The sequence below is a fragment of the Schistocerca nitens genome, chromosome 6 (genome assembly GCF_023898315.1).
Source record: "Schistocerca nitens isolate TAMUIC-IGC-003100 chromosome 6, iqSchNite1.1, whole genome shotgun sequence".
Classification (NCBI taxonomy): domain Eukaryota; kingdom Metazoa; phylum Arthropoda; class Insecta; order Orthoptera; family Acrididae; genus Schistocerca; species Schistocerca nitens.
Window position 1 is genome coordinate 245335335 of NC_064619.1, and position 19295 is coordinate 245354629.

Consider the following 19295-nt stretch of genomic DNA (forward strand, 5'->3'; position numbering starts at 1 on the left):
TTAAATGATGGTGGCATTATGTTGGATTAAACATTCCAGAGGTAAAATTGACTCCCGTTAGGAAGTATGGACAGGGACTCTTCAGGAATATATTGTCTTCAGGAAAGGCAAATCTGCACAGGGTCAGAGCGGCTCCTGGCGAAGATTGTCAAGGATATGGCCAACTGAAAGGAGTTTTCACAATGAAAGAAGTAAACTTCAGTTCCCTATATTCTTTTATACAGAATACATATGGGCACACCCAAGTCAGTCTGTGAGGCCTTCAGCCAGTCAAGATGGTCATAACAAACTGTTACGTTTGGCAGAAGAAAGTGTGAGAAATAAGGGAAGACAAGATAGTTCACAACATTGTCAGGTGAAAGGAGACACGACAAAGTGTGTTCTGTCTGAATGTGATGCTCCAGATGATGCTCAGCAGCCTACATTTGGTTTTCTTTCACACGATTCCTCTCATAGCAGTGCATAGTAGTTTGTTTGTCAGCACATTCCACAGGAACAAACAACCTTTGCTGAAACAATGATCCTACTCAGCACATAGGCCACAATGAACTGTACTTGTACATCACAGATGAATATTTAAGTGGAAAAATTTGAAATAAAAATCTAAATTTATAATATCCCTAGGTCGACTAGGTGATATGTTGCACAAATCTGACATTCTACAGGTTTAATCACAGACTGTTGTAGTCTTAGAGTAAGTAGGTTAGAGATTTTATAAAAGAGAAATGATGAGTAGGTTAAAATTGGACACAGTGAGAATTACTGAAGTGCAGTAGCAGGAAGAACATGATGTCTCCACAAGTTAGTAAAAGTTTATGAATACAAAATCAAATAGGGGTTATGTGGAGTAGAACTAATAATGAATAAGAAAATAAGAGTACAGGTGAGGTATTATGAACAGCATAATGAACACATTATAGGTGCCACAATAGACACAAAGCAAGTACCCAGCAGCCCACCACAGTAGTATAAGTATGTCGGCCTAGTAGCTCTGCTGATGAATGAAGTAATGTATGATCAGAGAAAAGAAATCATTCAAATTATAAATGGAGACAAAAATTTAATTATGATGATTGACTGAGATTTGATAGTAGAAAAAGGAAGAGTAGGAAAAATACTAGGAGAACATGGACTGAGAGAAAGAAATGAAAAGGGAAACTACCTGGTAAAATTTAAAAAAGAGCACAGTTTAATCATTGCAAATACTTGATTGGTGAAATTTATGTATGTCAAACAATGGAAACTCCAGATACGAATATCAACAATGTGGGAAAAGGCAGATTGCTGCTTCCCGTAAAAAAGACACGTCAAATTGCAAAGAGGCACAATTAAGTCCCTCACATATACCTTTCTGCCATGGCCTTTGTCAGTAAAAGAGTGACACGGTGCGCGCACGCGCGCGCCCACACACACACACACACACACACACACACACACACACACACACACACACACACAAAACTGCTAAATCCAGCATCTCGGGCCAAAATTAAACATCTGGTGGGATGCAAGCAGCAGTCTGGAGGGGGTGGGGAAGGGAGGGGAAGTGGAAGGGATAGTGGTGTATGAGTTGAGGGAGATACAAATATTGTCTGGTGGAGTGTGCAGGGACTAGAGTGCCAACAGGCGCAGCATCAGAAAGTTGTGGGTTGTGGAGGTAGGGGGGAAAAAAAGAGGAGCGGTGAAAGACAGGCGGCTGTGTTGGCAGAGGGCTGCAAATAAACAGGGTGGCAGAGGAGAATGGGAGGAGATGATACGACAGAGGGGTGGAAACTGTTGGGTGGAGGGTGTGCGGACAGTATGTTACCATAGGTTGAGGCCAGGATAATTAGAGGTACGGAGAATGTGTTGTAACTATAACTCCCATCTGCGCAGTTCAGAAAAGCTGGTGGTGGAGGGAAGGGTCCAAATGGCTCAGGTAGTGAAGCAGCCATTGACATCAAGTGTGTTATGTTCAGCTGCATGTTGTGCCACAGGGTCGTCTACTTTGCTCTTGGCCACAGTTTGGCGGTGTCTGTTCATCCTGGTGGACAGCTGGTTGGTAGACATACCAATATAAAAAGCTATGCAATGATTGCAGCAGAGCTGGTAAATGACATAGCTGCTTTCACAGGCAGCCCGTTCCCTGATAGGGTAGGATGAACCTGCGACAGAACTGGAATAGGAAGTGCTGCATGGGTGGATTGGGCAGGTTGTGCACCTGGGTCTCCTGAGTCTTCTACAGGAATACAATGCTTGTGGCAAGGGGTTGGGACAGGGAGCAGCATAGGGATGGACTGGGATGTTGTGGAGGTTAGGTGGGCAAAGGAACACCACTTTAGGAGGAGTGGGAAGTATCTCAGGTAGGATGTCCCTCTTTTCAGGGCGCGATGATAGGTAATCAAAGCTCTGGCGAAGCGTGTGGTTCAGTTGTTCCAGTCTGGGGTAGTACTGGGTGATGAAGGCGATACTCTTTTGTGGCTGATTTTTGTGGGTGGTGGAAGTATTTGGGGTGTGAGGGGAAATGACACAGGAGATCTGTTTGCAGACTAGGTATGGGAGATAGTGCCTGTATGTGAAGGCCTGGGTGAGACCGTCAGTATACTGAGCAAGGGAGTTTTTGTCACTGCAGATACACTGTCCCGGCTGGCCATGCTGTATGGGAGGGATTTTTTGGTGTGAAAGGGATGACAGCTGGTAAAATGCAGGTTCTGTAGGTGGTTGGTGAGTTTAATGTGGACAGAGATGCAGATGGAGCCATCAGAGAGGATGATGTCAACATCTTGGAAGATGGCACGCTGTGTTGAGGAGGACCATGTGAAGCGGATGGGGGAGATGATGTTGAGGCTAGTCCCTGCACACTCCACCAGATAGCGTTTGCCTCTTTCCCAAGGTGTAAGTGGCTATCCCTTCCCCTTCCCTGCCTCTTCAGACTGCTGCTTGCATTGCACATTATACTTGCACTCCAGCCTGAGATGCTTGAATTGGCAGGTGCAGGCACTTTTATGTGTGTTTTATTTATGAAGGTTGTGGCTGAAAGCTTTGTGAAGGAGACTGAGTCTCTTTACGTTATGTAATGGTAAGATAGAGATTTTGAAACCAGTTTTTAAGATGCAAAATAGTACTGGGGCAGATGTAAATTCTTACCATAATTTGCTGGCTATGGACCACAGATTAAAACTGAAGAAACTGCAGAATGCTTGGTAATTAAGATTATGGGGACTGGATAAATTGAAAGAATCACTTAGTTGGCAGAGTTCCACAGAGAGCGTTAAGGAACGAGTGAATGGAACGAAAGATCAGAATACATAAAAGGCACAAATCTTATGCCCAGGTGCAGTGGTGCACCATTCTATTGGAGAATGCTTTCAGTTGATAGTCATCTAACTGAGGTGATAGATACAGCTTCAGCATATTGTACCATTGGCTCTCATCGGTAAATAATGCACCCTTACCAATACAGCAAGCATTTTCTAAGAACCGTATCTACTGACTATGTTTATTTGCTGTTACAGTTGTAAAAGTTGATTCATCACAATATCATTTTCCTTAAGAGATGTATATCCACCCATATACGAGGAGGAATGCCACTGATTTAATTTATTGTAGTAATTGCATTTCCTATAAAAATAGCTGAAGAACATGTTTAGCACATTACGCAGTTTTAGTAGGTATTTTTACAAGGACAAGGAGACAATATTTGGGCTGGCATAGAATTGTGCTGATATCAGTAAAATTTGGCTTTTCTGTGATGCTTCATTTTGATTATTAATGACAATAAGATGTGAGTTTAATTTTCAGTATGGCTTTGTTTGTACATCTTTCCCATAATTCCTTGTTGTGTTTTATTAAAATTTGTTGTGACCATCAGTAAGACAGCTGGTTAAAGTTTATATGAAGTCTTCTCCACTTTATATAGATTAATAAATTAGCAGCAGCACAAAATCTGACCATACTTATGTTTAAAATGGTATACATGAAGGGTGTCCCAAAACTGCTACCACAAAAGAAAACGTGTAGAAATTACAAAATGTGGTATTTGATGATTGGCAATTACGGGTTCATTGAATAGGTGATGCCATAAGCATATCACTAGAAAGAATATTGTACATTTTATAGTAAAATTAACCATGAGAGAATCCTGTAGGAAACTCAAACATCATTAATTGTATACTGATTAAAAGCATTCTCGAAGGAAACAACACCACAGGCCAGCAAAAAAATGTTTTTTGAAAAGCTTTTTTTACTTTGATTGCTGATCTTTATAGATTTTTATGAGCTGGGTCCAAATCTAGCTTTAGTTTTTTTGTATCACCCACAGTTTTCAAGCAATGTGCTTCTTACTATATAGTATAAAAATCCTATGCTATACGTTAAATGGGGAAATTAATGAAACGCTTTGTTACAACATAAGCATAGTTTGTATTTACAGCAAGCTACTTAAAACAGTGATATGTGTTAACAGAGGTTTCACTTGTCAGCTGGAATTGGTTTGTATTTTCTTTCTCTTTTTTCTTTGAAGCTTCTTGTGTAGCTTTTTCTATGATGAATCTCTTGCGGAACTTCTCGATGAAGTGAGCAACAGTAGTCCCCCGTCATGTTGGTGTTCCAGCAGCCTTGGTAGCGTTTTTCCATCACTTTCAAATCTGGTGAAAACGCTCTCCTTGCTCCTCACTAATATCTCCCATATTGTCCAGGAAGTAATCAAGGTGACTGTTCAAAACGTGAACTTTCGGGCTCATTAAACATCCTAAAGTGTTAAACTTCTTTAACATTGTAGCTATAATGGAAACATATTCTGTGTCTTTTTCATGTCCTAAGAACTTCGTAACGACTTGCTTGAATGATACCCATGCTTCTTTCTCATTTAAGGTCATTGTGGATTGAAAGTTAACAGCCGGCCGGTGTGGCCACGCGGTTAAAGGCGCTTCAGTCTGGAACCGCGCGACCGCTACGGTCGCAGGTTCGAATCCTGCCTCGGGCATGGATGTGTGTCATGTCCTTAGGTTAGTTAGGTTTAAGTAGTTCTAAGTTCTAGGGGACTGATGACCTCAGATGTTAAGTCCCATAGTGCTCAGAGCCATTTGAACCATTTTTTTTTAAAAGTTAACATCAAACATCAATTTTCTAATGTTAGGTCTGACAAAGACACCTTCTTTTAGTTTCTGAAAGGTGTGGAAACTTTTGGCAGAAATACTTAAAACATGGTCCATCTTTAAGCAAAGCCTCTACGAACTGTTTCATTAGGCCTAACTTTATATGTAGAGGTGGTAGGAGTATGTTTTTTGAATCTACAAGGTTTTTGTGTAGAATGTTCTTCTCACCAGGTTTTAAAGACTTTCTCACGGGCCAGTTTTTTTCTGCACCAATGTTGATCCCTAGCCCTACTGTCCCATTCACGCAAGAAACACGGAAATTTGGTAAAGCCACCTTGCTGACGAAGGAACATGCATGTTACTTTGATTGCGACATATCATCCAACCATGAACAGAATAGCCTATTTTATTTAGCACTATTTCTAGGTTTTCATAGCTTTCTTTCATATGTACAGAATGTCAAACAGGTATAGATGCATACATGCTACCATTTCATCTACATCTACATCTACATCTACATGGCTACTCTGCAATTCACACTTAAGTGCCTAGCGGAGGGTTCATTGAACCATTTTCATACTACTACTCTACCATTCCACTCTCAAATGGTGTGTGGGAAAAAGTAACACCTAAATCTATCCATTCAATCTCTGATTTCTCTTATTTTATTAGTATGATCATTTCTCCGTACGTAGGTGGGTGTCAACAAAATATTTACGCATTCGGAAGAGAAAGTTGGTGATTGAAATTTTGTAAATAGATCTCACTGCAAAGAAAATCACCTTTGTTTCAGTGACTGCCACCCCAACTCGCTTGTCATATCAGTGACACTCTCGCCCCTATTGTGCGATAACACGAAACGGGCTGCCCTTCTTTGCACTTTTTTGATGTCCTCCATCAAAATACCTGGTAAGGATACCATACCGCGTAGCAGTATTCCAGCAGAGGACGGGCTAGTGTAATGTAGGCTGTCTCTTTAGTGGGTTTGTCGCATCTTCTAAGTGTTCTGCCAACAAAGCGCAGTCTTTGTTTTGCCTTCCCCACAGTATTATCTATGTGGTCTTTCCAATTTAAGTTGCTCACAGTTGTGATTCCTAGGTATTTAGTCAAGTTGACAACCCTTAGATTTGTGCGATTTATCGTAAACCCAAAATTTATCAGATTTCTTTTAGTACCCATGTGGATGACCTCGCATTTTTCTTTGTTTAGTGCTAATTGCCACTTTTCACACCGTACAGAAATTCTCTCTAGATCATTTTGTAATTGGAATTGATCATCTGATGATTTTACTAGATGGTAAATTACAGTGTCATCTGCAAACATTGTGTAATAAAACTAGTTTTGAATGAATCAGTAAACAGCCTCCAGTCTTCCTACCAACTCATTCATCAGACCGGGAATGTCTGAGCGGTACACTAAATCACCTTCTTGTTGAAAAAACTTGGAAAATTGCTGCTCTCTCTTGCTATATATGTATATGCTGGTTCCAACTGCCAATAAGTTCTTCTCTTTCAATCTAGAGCCAAACAATTCAGCTTTTTCTTTCGTTAAGCCCAGATTCAAAACCAGATCTTTAAGCTTGGTCTGATTAAACAATTTGGGCTCTAGACTTTCTGTAATACAATGGAAATCATCATCTTGTTCATGTAACTCAGATTGTACATCAGAAAATACTTCTGTTGGAATAGAATTTTAAATCATCTGGTGGTTCAGGAACCGGCAAATGTACACCATGCCCTACTGGTCAGATGGCGGACAGAAGGTTATGGTAGCTTATTATCTTCTTGTTTTTTGAATTATGATCATTAATATCAACACTGCAAAAGTAGCAATCATCGGAATGATTTCTTGGCTCCCTCCATATCATAGTAACAGCAAATCTAAAGGGTTTTTTCTCCTTTTTGGACCATTTTCTCAGATCTTAAAAAAAAAAACCATACGTTATGCAATGCCCAAGATTTATCATGATCACCAAGTTTAGATCCAAATTGTGATAGATAAACTTTTTTCACAAAGTCTGTAATGTTTCTTTGGTGTTTTTAATCACAAATCCACCACAAATGTAAAAAGAACTCTTAACAGAGTTTTTACAGCCACAATTAGATATTGTACTGTGCATGTATACGGGAAACTGGAAAGTGAGGTTAGGTTGACAGTAAACAAAACACCATCGGTTTACACAAAAATAGAATCGACCTGTTTTTGACAGCAAATGTTTTTCAGCAATGCTACCATCATCATCTACATTCATTACACCTCTTTTTTAAATTATTTTAACTATATACAAGCTGTTAAATTCTTTAAAGCATCGCCTAATTTAATATATTTAACTGTAAAATGAAGAAATGGTGGGTGATACAGTTTTTTAAGTATCATATTTGTATTTCCCACCCTAAAAAACAAATGAATAAGATAATTTTCAGCAAAAAAGTTTTGCATCGTTGGCCTGTGTAATAATCAAAGCAGTGACTGAAAGTTGGAGGCCATACAACACAAAAGGCAAAATTTCTTTCAGTTGCTAGAAAGATTTTGGCATGTCTTAGCTATTATACTGAAGATATTCACATTGATTACCTCACAAAGACTAAACAGTTATTGATCCAAGTCTGCAGGAAAAATTGAAATGAAACACATTTGTGTGTGTAGAAAAAGAATCTATCTTCAAGGTTAGGCAGAATCTCCTCAGTGGAAAGCCATTTGACAAATTTTACGGCCCTTAAAAGGGATTTGTTGAGAAATATTTTAATTGCCTAAAAATAAAATTCCATTGCAAGACTGAGAAAATTTCACCGTTCCTTCCAGTTCTTGTGAGACTCACTGATACACAGAGGTAAATGCTCAAACATTAGTAAAACAAGTTTGACATTGTCATCACTTCCTGCAGGCTGGCCAGCTTGGTGCCTCATACCAAACTACATGTATCTGTGAGACTGTCATACCTTATTTCTATTGAGAACTGAAAGATTGGTTCTTTTATGTATTGTAGATTCTTCTGACATTTCTCTGTGCTTGTGTTTCTGAACTGGCACAGTGTACCTTTTCAGATGTATCATTTTTTATTGTGCTGATACCATAATCAGTTCCACTTGTTTGACATAAATATTCACGGTAGAAAGCTCTTCCAGTTGGTGCATCACATGGACCACTGTTCATTCTTCTCAATGTATGGTTAATAATGTTACTATGTTTTGGCACTGAAATACATCTCCCTATACATTTGTGCGACTATCTGCCACTTATGTTTACATCTCAATGATTTCATCCATAGTCCCTCCAGAAATAATTATATGTTTAGGTCTCTGACCTATAATGTGTGTGTAATATAAGTAAACTTGTCAGATGAAAGATCAAAGTAGGAAAGGAAGACAAAGAATGGACAAACTATGTAGATGATGCCAGCTTTTATTAAAGAGAAAAATTCTGTTTTTCAGTTAACAATTGGACAATTTTTTCGGTAATAGCAGAAAGCACTAGTTCTTTTACAGATTAGGTTTAGAAGATTTCCATAGAGTGCAGCATTTAATAAAAGCATCTGATTTGTAAATACTTGTTACAAATGTATTGAACCCTTGTCTCTTGAGTTTTTGTGAGGCATATGGATCAAGTCGTATGAGGATGGGAATCAAATCTCCATCTGGTTACCCTATTACAAGTTTTCTAGTATTTCTCTAGACAACGGAAACAAATACTTGGCCAGTTCCTTTACCTACATCTATACTTAACAAGCTACCTTATGGGTATCAGAAGGTATATAGTCCTTCAGTATCATGTTAATCCTTCAAATTCCATTTCTGAATGGTGTGCTGGAAGAAAAACTGTCCATAGCTCTCTATATTAGCCCAAATTTTTCTAATTTTACTATTATAGTACTTACTCCCATATACAGTTGCATAATCATAATTGTTTTTGACTCATTTAGAATGCATGTTTATTTTGAAAGAAGCCTCTGATGAGACATTTTTGAGCAATTTAATGCTGGCTTCGTGTTGGTAAGATAATATTTGACTAGCCACACGGCTCTTCTGTGTTTTGTTGTTTTTCGTTAATCTTAGTAAGGATGTCTCACTGTCAGATAATATTGAAGAACTGATAAGAGTGTTTTAAGTGTGTTGATGGAATGTCATGGGTAGAATATAAATAATTGACCATTCGTTGAGGTGTTAAGCACTTGATAGGCACGTAACTGAAAATGTTGTTAAGCCTTTGGATGATGTCAAACAGAGCTATTTTTATGCAGACCACACACACACACACACACACACACACACACACACACAAACCAGCATGGCTATATTCTCCCAGCCGATTACTTTGTACTAGTGCGGCAGCTGGACTGCCAAGTGAATATGAGCAAAACAGACTCTTGACCTGTTGACTCCCTCTCCAGATTTTACACGATACTCCCTAAAACTATCCCCCCTGCGGGTCCGGGGTGAGAATAGGCCCGAGGTATTCCTGCCTGTCGTAAGAGGCGACTAAAGGAGTTTCAACCATTTCGGCCTTCAATGTGATGGTCCCCATTGGGGTTTGACCTCCATTTTTCAAAATTCTACAGAAGTACAAGCCTTTTGGGGAAGGACACCTTACGTGGTGTATCACCGGTCCTCAGTGCACTTCTCACTCATCATCGTAACGGCGTCGTAACTGCACCCACTGTTCATCAATTTGGGCCTAAACACCTGATGGGTTGCACAAGTTACACCCATAGTGCGTCCCCATCTGCACCTACGATCATGATGGACTTTCCATGGCACCCGAAATCCAACCCTCGAGGTTGTAGCCCCCTGACAACACAGGGATCGTACTGCCGATACGTGAGCTGCACCCTCCCCATGTAAGCCAAGGAGTAGATGCCCGTCTACCTGGGGAATCAGGACTCCTGGCAACGGTCATCCTGCCAGGTGGCCCTTGCTGAGGCTGGGTGGCGCCCAAGGGGAGAGCCCCTGGTCGGAGTGGGTGGTATCGGGGCGGACGTTTCGCAGACTAAATGTCAACATGCATCAGGTCGCTCTACGGCCGCGTCTTCTAAGAGGAAAGGTTCTGTCTCTGTCTCTGGTTCTGGTACTTCTGCCTTTCCCCCCGTGGCCACTCCCTGGGAGGAAGGACAGGCCCGCTGGCTTGGGGCAAAATACTTCCCCCACTATTTAGTCTGTTCTCGGACCGATGGGGGGATGTTGGCCACCTCCAAGCCCATGTTCTTTGTACAGCATATCGAGGATATCTTCGGAGAAATCAAGGCTCTTAGTAACATGCATTCAGGGTCCATTCTCATAAAGACCACTTCCGCTACACAGTCGACAGCACTTCAGGCATGCATCCGACTAGGGGACATCCCAGTGTCCATTGTCCCACATCTGGCGCTCAATAGGACGCAGGGGTTTATTTTCCATCGGGACCTCCTGCTGCAATCTGATGAGGAGCTCAGGGCCAACCTGGAGCGCCGTGGCGTGCATTTCGTCCAACGAGTCCAGCGCAGCCCCAAAGATCGTTGTGTAAATACTGGGGCCTTTATCCTTGCCTTCGAGGGGGATGTTTTCCCAGAGAAGGTAAAGGTGATGTGCTACCAGTGCGATGTGCGACATTACGTCTCGCCTCCTATGCGATGCTTTCGATGTTTGCACTTCGGGCACATGTCGTCACGGTGTGAAGCTGAGCCCCTTTGTGGTGATTGTGGACGTCCTCTTCGTGAGGGACATTCATGCACCCCACCACCTCGGTGCGTCAATTGTCCTGGCCTCCACTCGCCTCGATCTTTCGACTGCCCCGCATAACAGAAGGAGAAGAAGATACAAGAATTGAAAACCTTGGACCGTCTGTCCTCTTCTCGGGCGTCCATCGGGGAAACGTTACGGACCCCGGCTTCCGAGGTCTAGCGTTCAAAAAAGGACCCCGAGCGTGAGGACTTTCTTCGGGTCCAGCCTCCACAGCCCACCATCCCTGTGACTCATCGGTCTTCCAAGAAGGCCTCAAAGAAGTAGTCTTTATCACCCTCTCCACCCCGGCGCGTTTCGTCTGATGATCCATACGAAAGTCGCTGCTCCCGGCCGTCCTTAGTTTCGCCGGGACGCTCTGCTGCCAGGCACTCAGCTGGCCTGTCGTCGGCAGACGATGCTGCCCCTCCTGCGTAACCCAGGAATGTGGCCACAGCTGGCGACGACTCGCTGGAACAGGATCCGTCTCCCGACGGTTGTAGCGATGTTCCCTCTTAACCTGGCCCTCCACGGCCGTCGAGGTGACCAGTTCTTCACCCGTTTCATTCCCCCCTTTCTCTGATTCGCGATGGCTCTGTTACATTGGAACATAAGAGGTATTCGATCTAATCGGGAGGAATTACAACTGTTTTTCCGCCTGCACTGTCCGCTTGTCATTGGTCTCCAGGAAACGAAATTACGCCCAACTCACCATATTGTTTTTACCCACTATACCTCCTAGCGATCTGATCTATCCCCTGTGTACGGTATTCCAGGTCATGGTGGGGTCATGTTGCTCGTTCGGGACAATGTCTATTACCATCCCATCCCATTGACCACCCCACTCCAAGCAATAACTGTCCGTATTACTCTTTCTGCCTTTACTTTTTCTGTTTGTATGGTCTACACTCCATCGTCATCCGCAGTTAGCCGGGCTGACATGACGCTCCTGATTGCTCAACTTCCTCCGCCGTTTTTATTGTTTGGTGACTTCAATGCCCATCATCCCCTTTGGGGCTCTCCTGCATCCTGTCAGAGAGGCTCCCTCTTGGCGGATGTCTTCAACCATCTCAATCTTGTCTGCCTCAATACTGGTGCCCCGACTTTCCTCTCTGACTCTACTGATACTTTCTCCCACTTGGACCTCTCGATCTCTTTTACCACTCTTGCCTGTTGGTTCGAGTGGTATGTCCTTTCTGAGACCTATTTGAGCGACCATTTCCCTTGTGTCGTTCGTCTCCTGCACCACACCCCATCCACATGTCCCTCGAGCTGGAACGTACCAAAAGCTGACTGGGGACTTTACTCCACCCTGGTGACATTTCCGGACCAAGATTTTCTCAGCTGTGACAGTCAGGTCGAATACCTCACCTCTGTTATCATCAATGCTGCCGAACGTTCCATTCCTTGTACTACCTCTTCTTCACATCGCGTTTCAGTCCCCTGGTGGAATGAGGCTTGCAGAGACGCTATCCATGCTCGATGACGTACTATACACACCTTTTGCCGCCATCCTAAGCTGGCGAATTGTATTAATTACAAACGACTCTGAGCGCAATGTCGTCGAGTCATCAAAGACAGCAAAAAAGCGTGTTGGGCCTCTTTCACAAGCTCCTTTAACAGTTTTACTCCCTCTTCTGTCGTCTGGGGTGGCCTGCGCCGGCTGTCTAGCATTAAGGCCCACTCCTCGATACCTGGCCTGACTTCAGGTAATTAGGTACTTGTGGACCCTGTGGATGTCTCCAATGCCTTCGGCCGCTTTTTCACGGAGGTTTCAAGCTCCGCCCATTACCACCCTGCTTGCCTTCCCAGAAAAGAGGCAGAAGAGGCTCGGCGACCTTCCTTCCACTCACTGAATCTGGAAGATTATAATGCCCCCTTTACCATGTGGGAACTCCACTGCACTCGCACTGTCCCGGTCCTCTGCTCCGGGGCCAGATGCCATTCACGTTCAGATGCTGACACACCTTTCTCTGGTAGGCAAATGCTTTCTTCTTCATATCTATAATAGCATCTGGACCGAAGGTCAGGTCCCCATGAGTTGCCGTGAGGCCGTCGTTGTTCCCATACCCAAACCGGGGAAGGATAGACACCTTCCTTCTAGTTACTGCCCCATTTCTCTTACAAGCTGTGTCTGTAAGGTGATGGAGCGCATGGTTAACGCTCGGTTGGTTTGGATTCTTGAATCTCAACGGCTACTTACCAATGTTCAATGCGGCTGTCATTGACACCTCTCCGCTGTTGACCACCTTGTGACCTTGTCGACATTCATCATGAACAACTTTTTGCGAAAGCGCCATACGGTAGCTGTGTTCTTCGATTTGGAAAAGGCTTACGATACCTGTTGGAGAGGAGGTATCCTCCGCACTGTGCACAGGTGGGGCCTACGTGGTCGCCTGCCCCTTTTTATTGATTCATTTTTAACAGATCAAATGTTTAGGGTACGTGTGGGTTCCGTATTGTCTGACGTCTTCCTCCAGGAGAACGGAGTGCCTCAGGGCTCTGTTTTGAGTGTAGCCCTTTTTGCCATAGCGATCAATCCAATTATGGATTGCATTCCACCTAACGTCTCCGGCTCTCTTTTCGTCGATGACTTCGCGATCTACTGCAGTGCCCAGAGAACATGCCTCTTGGAGCGCTGCCTTCAGCGTTGTCTTGACAGCCTATACTCATGGAGTGTGGCTAATGGCTTCCGGTTCTCTGAAGAGAAGACAGTTTGCATCAAATTTTGGCGATATAAAGCATTCCTTCCACCACCCTCACATCTCGATCCCGTTGTTCTCCCATTCGTGGAGACAACGAAGTTTTTAGGGCTCACTCTGGACAGGAAATTTTGTTGGTCTTCGCATGTCTCTTATTTGGCTGCCCGTTGTACACGTTCCCTTAATGTCCTCAGTGTTCTTAGTGGTTCATCTTGGGGAGCGGATCGCACTGTCCTGCTTCGCTTATATCGGTCCATAGTCCGGTCAAAGCTGGATTATGGGAGCCTCATCTACTCGTCTGCTCGGCCATCCCTCTTACGCCGTCTCAAATCCATCCATCATCGGCGGTTACGTCTTGCGACCGGAGCATACTACACTAGTCCCTTCGAGAGTGTTTTTGCTGAAGCTGCCGAATTACCATTGACCTACCGGCGCGACATACTGCTTTGTCGGTATGCCTCCTGGCTGTTGTCAATACCCAACCACCCCTCTTATCAGTCCTTCTTCGACTATTCTCTCGACCGTCAGTATGGGTTGTATGTGTCTGCCCTGCTGCCCCCTGGAGTCTGCTTTTGTCGCCTGCTTTGACAATTGGATTTTTCCCTCCCTACCATCTTCAGAGAGGGTGAGAGCCCGACATCACATTGGCTCCAGGCTCCGGTTCCCATTCATCTTGACCTCAGCTTGCTCCAGGAGGAGGGTACTCCGGCTGCAGTGTATTGCTCATGATTTGTTGAACTTCGTGCGTGACTCACCAGTAACACCTTTATTTACATTGATGGCTCCAAAACTGACGATGGTGTCGGCTGTGCCTTTGTCATCGGGGATGTCACCTTTAAATACCGGCTCCTCGACCAGTGTTCCAGCTTTACGGCAGAGCTTTTTGCTCTCTATCAGGCCGTTCAGTATGTCTGCCGCCACCGCATTCTCCATATGTACTCTGCTCTGATTCACTCGGTGCTCTTCAGAGCCATGGAGCTCCATATCTGGTCCATCCCTCGGTGCAATGGATCCAGCAATCCCTCCATTCTCTTGCTGATGATGGCTCTCCTGTTAGTTTTATGTGGGTTCCATGCCATGTAGGAGTGCCTGGGAATGAGGCTGCTGATGCTGCGGCCAAGGCTGCAGACCTCATGCCTCGGCCAGCCTCCCTTTGTGTCCCATCGTCTGGCATTAGTGGGGTTGTTTGTAAGAGGTTTGTGTCATTATGGTGGGATACTTGGTTGTCACTTCACGAAAATAAGCTCCGGGCCATAAAACCGTTCCCAACAGCTTGGACAACCTCCTCCCGACCATCTCGGCGAGAGGTCGTTTTGGCCAGGTTGCGGATTGGGCATTGCCGGTTTAGCCACCGCTACCTGCTATCCGTGACCCCACCCCGCAGTGCCCTTGTGGTCATGCATTGACAGTGCGCCATGTTTTATTGTCGTGTCCCCGTTTTAATCAATCTCGTGTTGTCCTGTCTCTGCCATCTACCTTACAGGAAATTTTAGCTGATGACGCTCGAGCAGCTGCTCGTGTTCTTCGTTTTATTACTTTGACAGACTTGTCCAAAGACATCTAACTCTTTTAATTATTTTATCTGTGTCTTTGTAAGAACTTTCTGGTGTTGCGCCCCCCCATCCCCCCCCTCCCCCACCCCCTCCCCCCCCATCTTGAGATTTACCAGATTATATGTATACTTACATTTGTGACTGGGCACTAATGACCTTAGTAGTTGAGCGCCCTAAAACCCCAAAAAAAAAAATCCGTAAAACTATCACCATCAGTTTGAAGAACATTCTGGACAGTTCTCGCGAATGGTTTGGCCACACAGACTACCGAAAATGATTCCCATAGAACATTTTTGGACGTAATTGAGATGTTAGTTCATGTACAAAATCCTGCACCACCAACACTTTCCCAATTATGGACAGTTATAGATGCAGCATGGCTCAATATTTCTGCAGGGGACTTCCAATGACTTGTTGAGACTATACCACATCGAGTTACTGCACTATGCTGGTCAAAAGGACATGAGCGACAATATAGGAAGAGTCTCATGACTTCAGTCACTTCAGTGTAATCACCAGTATAGACCTACAGAAAATATTTAACTTGTTTTCAATAAGTTTTGTATTAACAAATGTGATGTGTGTGTGTGTGTGTGTGTGTGTGTGTGTGTGTGCGCGCGCGCGTGCGCGTGGTCTTGACTCCCATCTGGGGCTTTGCCAGCTTGGGATACAGGTGTTGCAGTGTGTGAAACTGCAGACAAACAGATACTGAACATAAACAATTATTTATCAGTCCATTAAATTTTAACAGTCATTTGGGTGTATTCTTGGCTTGGAGATGGTCTGCAGTTATCTTATAATATTTCCTGGCATAGTGGTAGGCGAGAGAGACATAGCATGTGGCGTGCAACAGGGGAGGTGGCTTGCTGAGCTAACAGCAGTGGCATTCTGGCGCTGAGTCAGTGGTGGCGGCCACACACTGGACACGGCTGTCCTGAATGGCAGGTCCCAGTGTTGCCCAGGTGTAACACTGGACTGATGGCCAGTGAGCGGCAGCTGGCAGCTCGCAGATTCTGAAGGCACAGAGCTGCATGGTAGCCTGTCATGCCACATCCATGAGGTGGCAGCAGAATCCTGGTGACAAAAGTCTCACGGAGGTGACCAATTGCAGAGCTGTGAAGTGCCTGAGCAAATGGGCAGTTGTCATTTGTTCAGAACCCAGCACTGGCACTGGTGGCTGCAGTGTAATTGCAGCATAGACACCAGGTCACTCGAATAAAACTCGTGGCGACAACTACACACAGCGGGTGCCATGCACGATTCCACTGTGCTGATGTTTGCAAGCATCTGTCCAGGACTGACTTTGCAGAGGGGTTGTGTGTTTTCATGTAACATGGAAATATCTGGAACAGGGTCAGTTACACAAGTCATTGCTCCAACCAGTGTTGTTATCATGAAGGATATGTATGTCAGTTCAATAGCTTCTATTAGATTTCATCATATTATTGAGAAATTCAATACTGAAAGAAGAATCAGCCCAAGAGATTGACTATCACCAAAATGTGAGGGGGAGGGGGTTATGTAGAGATTTACACACGTTAGAATCGAATGGAGTGCATCCAACCATTCTTCAGACTGAAGACTGCAACAACAGCCTCTAGTGTAATCAAACATGAACAATGAACGGAAGAATTTAATAAAGCAAGTTCAAAAATAGATATGAAGACACACAGTGAATGGACAGGAACAAGAAAAATGAACAGAGTAAAATATGGCCTAGAATGCTTGTAGTAAAGCAGAGGTTTCAAAATCAAGCTTCCTATTCATCTGAAAAGGAAAGGTTAAAATTGTAAAATTGTACTATTTTTGTCTTTTAGCAGTGAGACATGGACTTTTAATAGAAAAACCATTCAAAAATTGCTCTGTAAGCACTGTAGAATTGCAGACTGAGAATTATTTTGAGACACAAGTAAACGAAAAGATGGAGGAGGGAACATAACGGAGTAGTAGACATTACTGTGGCCATTGTGAAAATTGTATGAAGATAGAGAGGATGTGTAGCTGGCCTTTATTCCTTCATGGGGTTGGCATGTTAATTATTGGAGTTCCCAAAGTTAGAGATAAAGAGTGGCTGGATGCCCTTCTTGCACTCTCTCTCCACTGTGTGGAATTTGTGGTACAATTACTGTGTCTCTGTGTAGTGTTATCTCATGTGAAAGTATGTGGAGTTTTCTGTATGTTTGCAAATTGTGTATCTGAGACAATGCATTGGTACCAGCTTGGTATTCACCTAGTCAGATGTGAGGAAACTGCCTAGAAACCACATCCATGGTGGCCATCATACAGGCCCTTGCCGTTAATTCACAGGACAGATTCAACCCAGGCCTGGTGCATCTCTCCAAATCCTAGAATCCAGATGGGTCAGAGCATTTTATTAGTTTTTTCTTCAAATCTTTGTTCATATTGTTGCAGAAAATTCTCTTTTTCTTACAAAACACCACTTTCGCCATTGCTATCCTTGTTTCAGTTTCAGTGTTGCTCTTCCATTTGGTTTCTATCCAGCTTCGTAGGGATTTAAAACTTTGCACATGTTGTACTATTCCACTATTCAGTGTTAACTTCACCCTTTTATTTCTTGTTAGTGGCATTACTTTTGTTTTATTTGTAGTGATTTTCATTCCATTAATCTTTCCCTGAACTTCAACTATATCCTGTAATTCTTTTTTGTCTGTTGCTAGAAAGACCATGTCATCATCAAATCTCAAACACCGTATTATTCTTATTCCAATTTTTACTCCCTTGTTACCTAAAATCTCTCTGTAGCCATCGACCACCGAGATCTAGGTTGAAATCCAGTTGTAGTTTCCCTAGTTCACTGTCAGCATTATGTCTTACCTTGCTGCCAGAGAACAAGTATGTGTAGGTAGAAGTGTCCAACTTCAGACGTGTATGAAATCTGCTGAGTGTCTACCACCTGGAGGTACTTTAGATAGGTTCTCCTGGAGATCATTGAGCAGACAAAGGTCAGGTGTTGTTAACTCCAAGGACGACCTTGTCAAATGGGCATTTTCCGAAGTACCAGCACAATGTGAATAAATAAGAGCACAGAAAGTGGATCGCCTGTGCTACTGCCCTTGCAGTCATGTAGCAATGAAGAGCTGATGAAGGCTGAAGGGGGTGCAGTTGCTGTTGCTCAGTTCTGGGTGAAGATCGTTTAGTTAATTATGTAATCTATGTAAATTGTAAATAATGTAAATGTTGATTTACTAGTATCTCTTAATAGTGTACAGTCATGTGATTTAGAGTTTTGTATGGCTTCTGACCCAAATAAATAAATCTAGCGGCCAGTGGTCATTGTATTTTCTAAATACAGACTGAAAATGGTCCAAGATAGTGAATACTGTTGTTTACTATTTTTGTAGTTGTATCTAGCCGGTACTGTCCCCTCTCTCCTTCATTCATGCTTTTTAATTTTAATATGATGAGTTTGTAAGTGGTCTAGTTTTCATCATCATCCACACTGTACAATAATTCACATTCCAAAGTTACTGGATTGTGATCTGTGTTATGCAGCTCTTTTTAAAAGTATTACTATCTCGGGAGGATGTCCTTTACAATCTTTGTGCCCTTGTGTCATGTGGGTTGAAAGATTCCATGAGAGATATAGCACCAGAAAGTGTAAAATGTCAGTTATTAAATCACAAGGTGGTCAAGGAAAAACTTATGTACACAGTTGATGTGTCTGTTTTATTCTTTAAGAGAATGTAAATGACAAACCAGAAATGAAGAATGGCCACCACTTTCTTGCACGTGAGTGATGGATGGTGCATATGTAAACTTAAAAGGTCATAAAACTGCTTTCTATCTCTCTTCTTGTGAGTACTGGATATATGTGGTGGGAGTTCAAAGGATTGAGAAAGCTGTAGTGTGGGGAAAAGAAGCTGAAGAGGAGGAGATACATGGCTGTCAGTGGCAATGGCAATGTGGATCAGTTCTGGTAACAGATGTCATTAGGTGCTGAGTATGTTAATTTCCACTGACTCAGTTAACTACAATTTATGTTCTAGCAGTTTGTCCAAAATAAATTTAAATTGATGTTAAGTTACGGATAATTGAAGGACAAAGGTAACATCTCACCATATAGTTAATACATTGAATGTTTTATAGGCACACAAACAAGACTGAAAATCATTTTCTTCATACAAGGTACCACAGCAGTGAATTTATTGAAGCTTACACGCATGGTTCTACCTTGCCTGTCATTGCAGTAACAGACAAGGTGCAATCACATCTCATATACTCAAGACTGAAAACTTCACTTACAGAATACACATA

General features: G+C 43.2%; 1 protein-coding gene across 3 annotated transcripts in view; it reads left to right on the forward strand.

The window, feature by feature from the left end:
• Positions 1 to 19295, forward strand: part of LOC126262211 (trafficking protein particle complex subunit 8) — a 309618-nt gene that overhangs the window by 191361 nt on the left and 98962 nt on the right. The window lies entirely within an intron of this gene.